Source organism: Pelecanus crispus, chromosome 1 (genome assembly GCF_030463565.1).
Source record: "Pelecanus crispus isolate bPelCri1 chromosome 1, bPelCri1.pri, whole genome shotgun sequence".
Classification (NCBI taxonomy): domain Eukaryota; kingdom Metazoa; phylum Chordata; class Aves; order Pelecaniformes; family Pelecanidae; genus Pelecanus; species Pelecanus crispus.
Window position 1 is genome coordinate 2,841,943 of NC_134643.1, and position 13,887 is coordinate 2,855,829.

General features: G+C 41.3%; 1 protein-coding gene across 1 annotated transcript in view; it reads right to left on the reverse strand.

Annotated features, from left to right (window-relative positions):
- Positions 1-13,887, reverse strand: part of EXOC4 (exocyst complex component 4) — a 421,646-nt gene that overhangs the window by 341,996 nt on the left and 65,763 nt on the right. The gene's annotated exons all lie outside the window — the stretch shown is intronic.

Genomic DNA, 13,887 nt, shown 5'->3' on the forward strand with positions numbered 1-13,887 from the left:
GAAGCATAAGTAACAAAGAACATTTCTCAAACTTGGTCTCTGAAGAATATTAAACCAAAGAACATTATGCTGAAAGAATCATTGCTAAGAAAGGAAAGTGGGATTTGGGAATACAAGGACCAAATTCTAACCTGCTTTATACAACCTGCAGCCTCAGAGAATTTAAAGGAATCACACGGGCTGCCATTAAGGGAAGACTGACTTCTAGGTTGCCATACACATTTCTACAAATCACATGTTCTGATATACTTAGACTCAGGTGCATTAAAGTACCTGTTGCCCAGAGATGCAGAGGCTTTATTCATCCTTCCAAATATCTCTGAGATACTAAGATTTGAAAATGAAAAATTAATAGTTAGTGTAAGCAGAAAGAGAAACCACAGTTCTACTTTAAGCAATGAATGGTATGACAGTCCTGTCTTGAACCACACCACGCATGAAGTTAGCAACAGAAGTCTCTCTCCTTCAATACTACTTCCCACTACAAAGCTGAATCAGAAGGATGTTCAAATTTAGACTGCAGCGTGACGCTTTCTAGGGCCTTGTTCTATCCCCTTACCAACAGCAGAACCAAAACGTAACCACACACTGAAAATTATTTTCACGATTTAACTGTTGATACAGGTGTCCCATCCCCTGCAATCCTTATTTTGTTCAGTGTCCCTGAGTGTGAAGTCAGAAGTGCAGATTATCTGAAACGGATTTACGAATCTATTTCCTGAGTGCTCAAGCAGTGGATGTTAAGTGCTGAAGAACTGCCAGGCATGCAGGACACTGAAAAATCAATGCGTTGTTGAGATGAATGCCTCAAAAACATGGCACCTTAAAATTCCACCTGCCCCACTGGAAACAAAAGAGTCCTTTACAAAAGGTTATCCAACTGCATTCACCTTGCAAGCAGACGGAAGCTGAAGCTTCTAGAGTGAAAATATGGCTAACAAAGAGAAAAAAAAAAAATCCACATTGCTTGCCTTACACAATACTGAAGAGCTACAAGCAAGGCAGTTTTAAGAAGAACGTACCAATTCAAACACATACACTGCTGCTTTCCGTGGATAGAATCGCAAGAGTTGAACTGCGTGTCTGATACCACACTGCAGGCAAACTGAAGGACATCACTAGCTAAATCTCTAGGCAAATGCAAGGGTCTATACATACTAGCAGGGAGATAGTGGCAGCACTGTTCCCGAGAGATTACAGAAGTTTTCAGAACACTCTCCACGGCACTCATCACATCCACGGATCTTTGGTAACGTCTTAATTTTTGCACATTAGGACCAAGATGGGCTCTAAAGGAAAGACATCATCGTGAATTAAGGGAAATTATCAAGAGAGGTCAGCGTGAGCGAACAATTCAAAGGCACCATCGTTTATCACTTTGGCATGTAACGTGGCTGGGAAATACAGTTTTTCTAACAGGGCACCGGGCACGTGACACACTGATTAAACAGCAAGGGAATATAGCACCAAATCATTGTAATAAAGTGAGATCATCCTTCTATTGTGTCCTAGCTAATCATGTGTAAATCTACTGGTTTACTTCATTGTCCTTTGTGAGTAAAAAGGGAAAGATTTTTGATATTATGCTTAAGGGACCACTCTGATTTATCTATTTACCGACCCGCTGGGAGGTGTAACTGATTTGGATTATTCTCCCCATCATATGCAGCAACTTCCAACTGCTTAAGCCTAGGAGAGAAAATTAATGACACGATTAACCTTTCTGCAATTGGAATGAATCTACCAAGTGGCAGACAAGAGTCCTCCTGCTCGCGCTTTCATCTTGGGTACTGCACAAGGCCACAGGTCAGCCCTTGGAAAAGACAGCGACCAGACCTTCATCCTCCACCCTTCCATCTGACCTCCTGCTCCGATCCTTTTCCAAAGGAGGTTCAATGCAAGAGACTCGGCCATCAGCAAGGCCAGGCAAACAGTTCCCCTGCCTGTTCAAAAAAAATTAAAAAGTTACACAGAGTGTTATTTTTCTTGGAGGTTTACCCCCCTCTAAAATCATGTTATTATAATGCAAAATTAGATCTGGGATTTTCAAAAGAATCTAAAGTAATTAGTTGCCCCAGTCCCACTGGATTGCCAAGGGAGTTAGCTCCTAAATGCCTTTGGCTCTTTCAGAAAACCCCATCCATCACAGAAATTCATACAATGGCTCAATAAAAAAATACAGAAAAAACAAGTACTGAGTTGAGCGCAGTTTCAGAGTTATTTTTATAGCACTTCACAGGGCCCCCTCAGCCACTACTACACTGGGAATAGTAGGCACCACCACCAAGTTTTCCACCAAAAAAGCTTTAGGAAACAACATGTGACCCACAGAAACCATGGTGAAAATTGATGAGTGACGTTGCGTCGCACTGTAATACTAAAAATAAAAGGCAATGCTCCAGTAAATAAAAACACCAGAACCACATCACTCAAAACCACAGCATCGAAGCTAAGCACACATGTATTTTTCATTCTCTTCTCCTAGTGCTGCTCTTTGATGTTTTTTCAAGCCTATGCTATAAATGCAAAGCAGAGGGAGTCCAGCTTTTATTATTGGAAAGAATGAATTAACAATGCAACACACTTTATTATTATTTTAATCAGTTTCCAGCTCACAGCTTCACTGAGAGTACACCAACAATCACACATTTCTTAGGCCTCTTCCAGTAAACGAGGACCCCAAAGAGCTTTACAAGGCATTTAATTACATACTAAGAGTAGAACAATTGTATACTGGCCACATTTAATTAAGTAATTCCCTCATCTCCCCCTTTTCTCAGGTGAAAATGGGTTTCCATGGTTCCTAGCATGGACACAGTTACTATCTTTTCCAGTCATTTGCTTACAAGCAACAATTAACATGGATTCTAGAATAAATAGTGCTGTTATTTTTGCATATGTATTCTATATGATAAATATTGGTCTTTTCTGTTCTTCACGTGGGTCTTCAACACAGTAACATCTGAAACTATATTTAGGGCCACGCTGAAGATGCATATTCAAAAAACAGGGATGAGAAAACTGAAGGGCTGCTCTACTGGCCACCAGGTACTAGCAGCCTTACGTCAGGCTACCACCACTTGTATTTGTTGCACGAAATAGGAAGCTTCAACATCCAGTCTTATCAACTTTGATCACTGACTGATCAACCACAAACACGGCAAACTAATTTTCTAACGTAGAACTGAGGAGCAGGCTTGTGGAGCCTAGAAGCTCAAGCTGGGTGACTGCAACAGAACGAATTTGCATACAAAACCCATGCGAGACCTACCATCTTCCTGGAGTCTGCACATCAAGACAAGAGGAGAACTGAGAAAGGAGGGAAGGGAAAGACTGCAAGTACAAAACGCAGATCTAGTAAAACCAAAACATTTTCAAGTTGCTCCTCCTTACAAGACACAAGGTATTTACTATGGGCAAAAGACAGAGTGACCACAAAAATGAAGTGCCATCAATATTATTTTTATCACTTTTGGGGAAATGGGGTGGTTCCAGAAGATTCTCAGCTTTCTTTTTAACGGTTCCTAGTGGTCAGATTTTGAAACAAATCTTCGAAGTTAAATCTTTAAACAGAGGGCATGTATATTTCAATATTGAAATTTTACTCTCTTAAATTGGAAAACCCACTGCATCCTTGGCCTACCAAACCTGTAGGGCCACTGACATCAGGAAATGATCAGGCTTACTTCTCCCACTGCACATTTGCTCCGGTGTACCAGACTGACCAGCAAGGGGCACACAGAATTAAAATAATCATGTACCTTGAAACAAAGCAGTACTGACTAAATCAATTCCCTTTTCCTGCTTCCACAAGTTCAGGATTTGGGCTCTTCTGTTATCATCAAACTCATTTTCTTCCAATATTTCTAAACCCCATTTTGGTGGCCGTGTTTGGTGAAGGCATACGCGCAGCCTGCCAGGGAGAAGGGGGTTGCAGAAACACACTGTACAGTTATTTAGAATTTATGTAAATCCCCGCATGAAGTTCCATTACCTACTGCTGGCTCTGGGCCGGTCAAAACACGCAGATGTACATGCTATGTGGTTAGAGAAATGCCCACTAAATGATCATGCAAATCAGTATCCCACTTGATAAGGCAGAGAAGTGCATATTTCACATTTAAAACTTGATTTTTAGCGTTGCAAATGACGAAAGGGTCCAATCAGCAGGCCCGTCATACCTTTACGCATCGAGAGCTAAAACCAGTTACTGATTAGTAAGCCTCCTCTGAGGAGTCCAGAAGCACGTAAAACCAATGAAAAATAAAACTAGATTGTTAACTACATGAAACAAAATTAAATTTTGATTTTAGTTCAGATTTTTGAAACAGTCTTTTTTGTTCATTTAAAACAAAAATAAATCAGAACATTTATAATAGAGAAATAAAAATCAGCCCATTTCAAAGTCTATGTCACATTGGCACTTTTGAAGCACACGACGTCGGCACTTCCCACAAAGAAAGCAAGACAGAACAGAGGTATGAAGTGCAATTCAGATTTTCCATTTCAGCCACCAGAATAGAGAGAAAGCAGCTTCTTCCAAGTTTCTTTCTGACAAGTCAATCGGGATTTTTTCTTTTTTTAAAGTCATGTTTAGATATCAAAAAATGCTGACTTACAATGCCATTACCAGAACACCGCTGAGTGTAACAGAAGGATTTGGGGGCGGAGGGGGTTGGTTTGTTCTCAACGTACTTTGGGAGTTTGTAATTTCCTGCAAAGCACGCAGGCTTCAAGCTCTTCAGCCTCTCTCAGTCCAGAGATCACCGGTGAATCATCAGCCACTTGCTGGTGGTTTGTACGTACACATTTGCACAATATATATAGAAGCAGAGCCTGTGTTCTCTTACAGCTGAATGCTTTGGCTAAAACTTGGCGAAAGGTTTGTACAGCTGAAATTGTTTAAGCCAAAGAACAAATGCAAACTAAGTAATTAAGAAAAAATATTAAGGCTGATTCTATGCTTAAATACTTTCTCACTATCTCCTGCCAGTCATGTACATACCCTCAAGCATCACAGTCCAACCACTTCAGACTCAAGTCTTCGTCATCTATAACCAGAGTTCGCACTATCCATTGAAACACTTATGCATAACCCAATGACATATTACTCAAAAATCAGAGTTATTTGCAGACTTCCTAAATAGAATCATACAATCATTTAGGTTAGGAAAGACCTTTAAGATCATCCAGTCCAACCATTAACCTAACACTACCAAGTCCACCACTGAACCAATTAAGGGGAGAGTAAGAATTATTTTCATGTTTCCTGGCTTTGTGGCTGGATTAGTTTTTAATGAAAGTAAAACTAGAATAGAATCACTAAGGTTGGAAAGGACCTCTAAGATCATCAGCCCAACCGTCAACCCAACACCACCACATCTACTAAACCATGTCCCAGAGTGCCACGTCTACACATTTTTTGAACGCTTCCAGGGATGGTGACTCCACCACCTCTCTGGGCACCTTGTTGCAATGTTTGACCACTCTTTCCGTGAAGAAATTTCTCCTAATATCCAATCTAAACCTTCCCGGATGCAACTTGAGCCCATTTCCTCTCGTCCTATCAAAAAAAAAGAAAAACAGACTTCAAAAGGTAGCTGGTCAGCGCAACCATTAAAACAAAAGAAAAGTACAAAATGAACAAAATATCAAAGCTTTCAGATCATCAGCAAAACAGTCATCTCCAATTTTTGTTGGGTGCTTTGCATATTCATGTCCTGATTCTCAGCGGCGCAGCACATCCATAATGTCAAGAGAAAGGGAAAAAGAAAATCTTAGAAACTCTTACTAAAAACAACAAAAACCTCACACAATATACTCCTTCCACAGTATCAAACCAGGCACACCAGAAATAATAGAAATACTTCCAAACCTTTCCATTTGTTTCACTCATTCAAACATTAGCTCCCCCATGTGTAAAATATAGAATGGCATCACCCTGGTGAGATCAGATGACTAAGTCACTTTGATGATGAGAAGCATGCTGTGAAGTAGATGTTCCTAAAATGTTTTATGTATACTACTATTGATACACAACACATTTCAAAGTGGTGCCTATGTGTCCAGAGCTGCAGCAGCAACAGCTTCCAAGGGTATGTGCGCAGACTCGCAGCTGCCTTTGCGAGTGATAAGGAGCTGCTGTTGTCCCACCCAGTGTTAGGTCCTCGCATAACGCACGTCCATAAATGCTGCGCCTTCTCTTCTTGCTCAGGCCCTGGAGCAAGGCTGAGCACGTGGCGTTGATGAAGAAAGGGAAAGAAGGAACAAAGGTGGGGCGAGACGTGTAAAGGGATGCATGTGTGTCAACGGAGAGCAGTAAGAGGCAGGTAGGTAGCATGGCTTGCAGAATGAATGAGAAAGAAAAGAAGAAATTAATACCCTTGCAGCCCCTTCTGAACATAACACATAAAACCTTGGCAGTTTCTATCTGAGCAGTGCTGAGCTTCTTGACACACGTGGCCTCAGTCTGAGGAGTTGATTGCTAGGGGCTCACCTGCAAACACGCCTATCTGAGCAAAAAACAAGGAAAATAAGATAATGGAGAGAAATTTTAGAAAGAATTTTCGCTAATGCAATTCTGTAGTTTCCTACATCACTAATAATTACCGAAAAAAGCATGCAGGCCCCCCAGAACAAAGTTGAGATTTTGTATCAGGAAAGAAATAGCAAGAGCTGGTAAACTTCAGGACAAAAAAAGATTCTACCTTACAGTTTTGTAAATGTCACACATGGTAAACACAACAAGTACACAGCACAGGAGCAGAAAGGCTTTTAAGCAAAACAGTTTCCAAACATTTCCCTCGGATATCAGCTACTCTCTAACATTAGCAGGATTTTGCCTGCATGAATCCCTCTTGCACTGCTGTCAGATTAGACGTCTTGCAGTGAGGACATGATGAGCGTTTGGCCTTTTCCCGTTCACAGTATTTTTATGATGCTAGTAAGAGTACGACTCACCGCCTTTAAAGCTAGTCACACAGGGACTAAGTGTGAATAAGCTCAGCACATCAAGAGAGACGTGGTTTTATAGTCCTATAAAACATCTCTACAAATGCTGATGAACTACTTGTAGTCCCTCCTAATTCTAGCTGACAGCAGGAATAAAGCGCAGCGGACATCGATAGTAGCCAAAAGAAAAGCACATCAGACTTAAAACTGTTCAAGAATCTAGGGAAACGGTTAAAATGAAAGATACTGCGCATATCTGCAGCCAAGTTTCCATTTCTGCTATATTATCCCATTAACAGTTGCAAGAAGATGAAGGCTAACAAGCAATTTACAGACTAGAAATTTTGCACGGTTTATTCAGAATACCCATATTCCTGTTGGCAATTTGAAACAGACTTCACCGCCACTTCACCACCTTCTTAGCCCTTCTCAGCAAACCTGCGGCTTGCAGAAGAAAGGCTTCCAAGTGACATCACTGGAGCAAAGACTGCAAACAAAAATGCTGTGCTCTCAAATTGTATAAATTAGAAAGCATTTGACAGCAGCCCAGGATTCAAAAGGCACAGGTTTTGTTCCAACTGCCAAATATCGGAGTAGGGAACATGTCATTCCCCCATGCTGTATTCCCAACCTTTTCCTCAGTGCAGGCTTTCTCTCAGCCTAACACCTCGCAGAGCTGACTTCGATTTTCACAACTACGCTAAACAGTTTTTTGAAATTATTTACTGATGGGGCTCTTCACAAGAATTTGTGCACCTTTTTATGCCTTCAGAAGACCGTCTAAGTACGTGCTTTTAACTCGCCTGGATTGAGCTACTTAAGTATTTAGGCATAAACTCCAAAAACCCTTTAAAACTATAATTTTTAACTATTCTCAACTATTAAAAGGAAAATCCACCTGAAATGAAGATCCTTTCAAGTACAGAGCAGCTCGATGCTCTACAGCATGGACAGAAGAGGATAAGGTTTTTTTCTTGCTCACATACCTGCAAACATTTCATCAAATGAGCTAATCTTTTTTAAAATCTCCCAGACCATAAGCTCAGTGACCTCTTCTGCAATAACTGCACAAGTGACTGTACGCTGTTCAAACAATTCATTTTTATGCAGGGCTTTATCTCTTTGAACTTTACAGTAAACGTTAGTGTTTATGAAATACATTGGATCAACAGCTCCAGGATAAAAATTACTCTCGAAACAAAAGCTGTTAACGCAGTGGTATCTGCACAAACTTCTGCTGTGTCACCGTGCTGATATAGCGCGGTTCAAGTTAACAAGGACCATTCCCGGGAAAGACAATAATCCGCTGCTCATGGCCAGCTCAGCTCTGGACCTCTTCCAGGTACCTGTTACCGAAGCAATTCAGTTAGTTTTAAACACACTTCACTTCAGCGAGAATCATCCCGTTAAAGAGAAAACAGATCAATTTTGTGCATTTCTACTTCATATTCTTTGTTTTTAAAAGGACAGCACGCCACTGCTATCTCATTCTTTGCCTTTCTAGCTGCATAACACATCCCCATGCTATGAAATCTCTTTGTACTTGCTGAGACACTTTTTCACCTTTATCAAGGCGATTTCCACCATCCCAAATTCCATGTGCGCCTTCTTTAGAGCTTAAGAAAGGTACCACATTACTTTGTTTCAAAATTTAAGACGACTTGAATTATTAGGTAAATTGGAGCAAATCTATAAAACATTTTAACAGAAAGGCGGGACAGTACGCACCTTCTTAGGAAGACCAAAATTTAAAGACATACCTTCCTGCAAAATATTCTCGTCCCTTCCTAGATTCACAAAGATGACACTCTTCCTGGACCTTAAACTGTCACAGAAATTCTCGTGCTCTTGGTAGTACGTATTTGCAGACAAAAAAAGAGTTGCGTACCACTCACTGGGCTGGATTTCCTAATGCATGCTCTGAGTTCGCTTCAAATAAGAAACAAGGGGAAAGAAAGAGTGCCACATGACCTACTCAAATTATCTAAATTCCATTCTTAAATATCAGCATCCTGGAGAGTAGAACACTCTCTCCCCCTCCTTTATGCACCCAAGACTGACTGAAATCATGTTTTTCAAAAGCTGCAGACAAATCACTTTCATGACCATCGTCCTCTCAGCTCAATGAGAGACAAGCAGTCTCTAAATGAGGCAAACCAGTCAGGAGTCCAAGAGCATCAGTTCCACACATTTAAGTCCATTTAAAAGGAACTAGAAAGACTGTCAGGCATGTTATTTTGAGGACAACCACGAAACCATTAAATTTCTGTAAGGAGACTTTCTGAAAAATAACGCTACTTTAGGTTCAAAGTATTACCTGGTGAACTTCCCAAATGCAACAGCAATTTCATATATTGCTCTGGCATTTCAACCACTATTTATGGCATATTAACACTAACATCTCTCATCCAGGAATCTTATTTTACTTCACAAGTATTAACTGTGTCACAGATAGTTCCTTCATCCTTCAAATGCAAAGGTTCAGCAAAAAGAGATTTGGTTACCTATTCCAAGACACGCTTACTTAACTGAAGAGTCAGACAGCATCACAGCTGCAGAGAGATTCAGAGCTCACGACTGGACATCATTCCTAAGCTCCTGCTCTTAACATCACAAGCCATTTTAGTAAGTGTTTTGCACAGCTGTCAGACCTGTGCTGAGCCACCCAGGGTATGAGCAAAAACCACCTTGTTTTTGCAGGAGCAGGTACCTTGAGGTACTGCTCCACACAGCAGCTTACGCTGATGAAAGCTGCAGTTGCCAAGACAAACCCATCACTTGCCTTCTTCACGATGCATTCCCTCTCGCTCACTCCGGTGCCAACACCGACACAGTTCAAGAACCTGAGCAAGCAGAAAACGCAGCCAGCAGAAAATACTTGGCCAAGTTAACTCCATCAAATTAGATTACTGCTGGGAAAATGAGCAACACTGCCGGTGCAAGGAAAGAGGGCTGCCGAAGAGCAAGAAACAGCACCACAGCACAGCTGGCTTAGACATGCACAGACTGACGTGGAGTTGAACCCTCTACACCTTTTCCATGAGGATGTAGTGGAGTAAATTGGATGCTAAGACTGCCAAATTTCACTGTCTTTCTCCTGCTCACTTGTGTGCCTAAGACTACCAGTAATTTTTGCCATTAATTCACTTACATTTCACAGCTCTGCAGCTGTAAGCTGAGCCGCACTGTGATTTTGTATCTCCAGGTGCTCCAGCAGTACTCCCGGAGAAGCATGGCATAGCAAACAATTTCAGTGCAGCTTTTCAGCGAAATCGCTCACGTTGTTGCTGGCCACCAGACCTAGCTGCGTCCTGCAGAATTACTCCATCTCCCTGCTCAAATCCCGCATCTGCACGTCATTCCTCTTTATAAGGAAGGATATGTCACACAGCTTTTGGACGGAGGAGCATGATATGCAAAATCATATTTTTTTCAATCAAAGCAAAAGAGAGGCTTTCTCAACCGGCAGTTTCTGATATCTCCAGCTCTGCAGCAGCAGAACAGTAGCGTACGGGCAGAGAATAGGCTTCAATTTCTCTTGTCCCAGTTTCCTTATGGTGTTTCAACAATGTTTAGGCTGCTAAATCACACCATTTTTGGAAAACACCTGAAAGCATTAGACAGAAGAGCCCAAAAAAGGAAAGTAATAATTGTCAGTGTGTTCTCGGTAGATTGACCACCAGACAGCCTGCATACTTGTGCTGCTACAGATACGCAATACGTCCCAGAGCATCTATGTTATATTCCGTCTCTTTTGTAGAAGCAAGAAAATAGATACCAACCACTCTCAAATCAACGGCAAATACTACTACTACAAAAGGAGAGAAGATCCCTTCCTTGGAGGCAAATAGCACCAGCCAAAGCTGGTAACAGGATTCTGAGCACACAGGGAGATGTCTTCGGTATTTTCTCCAGCAGCCGGGTACTGCACTGAGACAAAACAGCTGACAGGGTGATCATCCTATCGCTAGAAAGGTGACATTTCTGAAGCAGCTGAATGAACACTGGTACTATTCAGCAGGGACAGATGCATCTTCTCTTACCGTGGTATCAAAGGACAGTGCTAAAAAAGGTGAATGAACTGTTAAAAGTTCTGTGCTACAGATAACAGCAAGGAAGATCCATCACACCAAGTATGAGTGACTGCTGTGGCGTGTCCACCAGCTGTCAGTCCCCCGACACTAAGACAACAGGGCAGAAAAGTCCTGATCTGGACGAAGGAGATCAGGCCTAGACTGAAAAAGGAAAATGACACAGAGACTACGCTGCACCCAAAACCTTCTTCCTTTTTCCCCAAGCATGTACACCACTGTGCCTTTCACACAGCATAGCCTTCATGATTTGGGATGGGAAAATGCAGCGTACACATTGAATCGTGCCAGAAAAGCTCAGAATTCTTTCATTGCGTTGTCCTGAAGCAACTACTCATGTCGGTACATTGCTAACTGCTGTTGTAACACAGCTCACAGTTCTCTCCAGCTGAGTACTTGGTCCTACAGTAATTATGCTCTTCAGAAGGATATTCCACCCACTCCTACACTGAAGAGCTAAATTAGCTCCATGCGCAAAATGCCAAGTTAAAATTTAAACAAGTTTCAAATCTGTCCTGTTGGTACGGCAATACAACTACAAGCTAAGCTGGCTCCGGTACAAGTAAATAACTTCAAACTGTGTTTTCCTGAACAAGGCTGCTCTAATATTTTGACAAACTGATTTTTTTGTTTGTTTTCTAGCACTCTGGTACCCAACTCATCAGGAGGAAGACAGAGTGACCTTTTAGAGTTCAGTATTATTCTTCCATTCTCAGAGAAGGTCAAAAATATACATCATCTGCATGCTCAGTATCTAAACAGTGCACAACGTTGTGCCACCTATCTAATACTACACCACAGTGCTCGGTGCAGTTATTAGGAAGCATTCAGAAATCCAGCTACGAAAACAAGCTGCTGAAAACAACTCTCTCACACTTCCCACAAAGGACAATTTCCAGCCCGCCGTGAGCCCACATTATTACTTTTGTACGGAACTATAAAGCGATAACCTTGCTCTAACATATTTCACATGCAGAGATGCACAATGTACATGTGCAAAAGATTATCCTTGTGAGTTGCAGAGTCACATGATATTGTTCTAGCACAATGAATAAGCTTCATTCATTACGATCTGCAGGAATTGCATCGTTTCCCTGATGCACCCCGCCACGAACCCACATCCTCCAAATTCGCATCCTCCCCCAACAGCAGGCACATTGAAATAAACACTTTTAAAACTGAGTTTTCTGCTCCCCCTGCCGCAAACGTTAAGATCGCCTCTCAAAAAACAATCTTTATTCAGAAAAACAGGACAGAAATAATTTAAGTCTTGGGATCAAAGGTTCTCTTACACTGTAAGGTAAAAAAAATCTAATCCACTCCAGTGAAACTAATTTACAAAAACCCCACAAGATTTTGAACAAAAAAATAGAGAATTTCCTCCTTCCCATGTCAGTCACTGCTCATCCCTTACCCTAAACCAGCAAGAGGTTATGGATCTTAAGGTGCTGCTTTTATGCATTGAAAAAGCTCTTTTGGAAGCTTTTCTGACTCCCTCTGACATCGTGCTGTCAGGCCAATAGGAACGAAACCTTTACAAGTGGGTTCTTGTATTTTTCTTGGCATGCATTTTATAGAAAGCTTAGTCAAATATTTTCTCCCCCACACAGAAAGCACGTTCACTCCCTCTATGTGCATACCTATGCATGCTTCTATATAAAATTTTATCAATGTTGTTTTGGAATAGCCAGTATAGCTCACTCCCAATTTCACTGCTCACGAGGAATGAAACCATCACAAACTCTCGCTGATAAGAGGGAATTACCAGCCTTGTCATTCTGTTTCACTGAAGATAAAATCTTGGAGGATTCTTACTCCCAAGGCTTTGTCCTCCTGGAGCAAAGTCCACAGAACTCAAAGCTCTTAAAGTTTTTCTAGACCTCATGGATGACAGTAAGATGGCTGGAGGTACCCCATGCCAAGCCCGCTCCTCGTGTCCTAAAGCTTAATTCTTCCCTTTATCAGGGCCAGACAGCTTCAATTCTATAACATTCTTTTGTTTAGAAAACCCATCATTAACCTCCGACTGGACATTCCCAACCAAATTTTTGCAAGAACACTATTGAAAGGAGGTGAAAATTTGTATTATGAAGAAAACTGATCAATATTTCTTGAATAAAAATACTAACTCTTCTAGAAAGACAAATAAGTGGGTAAGGAGACAGTGGACATGATCAAAGGCCCATACCTTACATTTAGCACATCCAAGAAGTATCTAAATTCACACCATGCACACAGTCAGCTATACTTGTGTAAGCAAAAAAACCATGTGCATCACTGCACAGTCAAAGAAACCTTTAGAGCAATAGCTAAATAGACCTGTGCCCTACAATGAAAAACTGTGTTAGAGTAGGAGGCAGAGAGCATTTTTCATGAACAGGCCAGGGGTGGAATGACCATCATAAATCTTGCCACCTCTTGTAAATAATGCCGGGCTCATTTCTTTGACCTCCTCTATCAAATACTGGGTGAGATGTACGTCTGTGTACTATATAGAAAGGCAATTCCAAAATAAATAAATAAAAACCTCTGACATGCATGTGTTAGCCTCACAGCAAGAATGAGACAGCAGACATGTGACAGATGATAGCTCTGCTGCTTTTGAGTCTCAGATACTAAGGTGATAGGCATGGTACCAGAATATAGCCTAAGCAAGGTACAGCTTTAGAACATTACAGTTAAGAATAAGAATCAAGTAAGAATTCCCTGAAAACATGCTGGCAGCAAGTGTGTCAGCTGACTATAACCAAGCCATAATGACAAGAGAAGACAAGCGATTAGAACTGTGACACTTTATAAGACAGGCATGACATGGTAACACAGAACAAAAATGTCACTGTTTGAA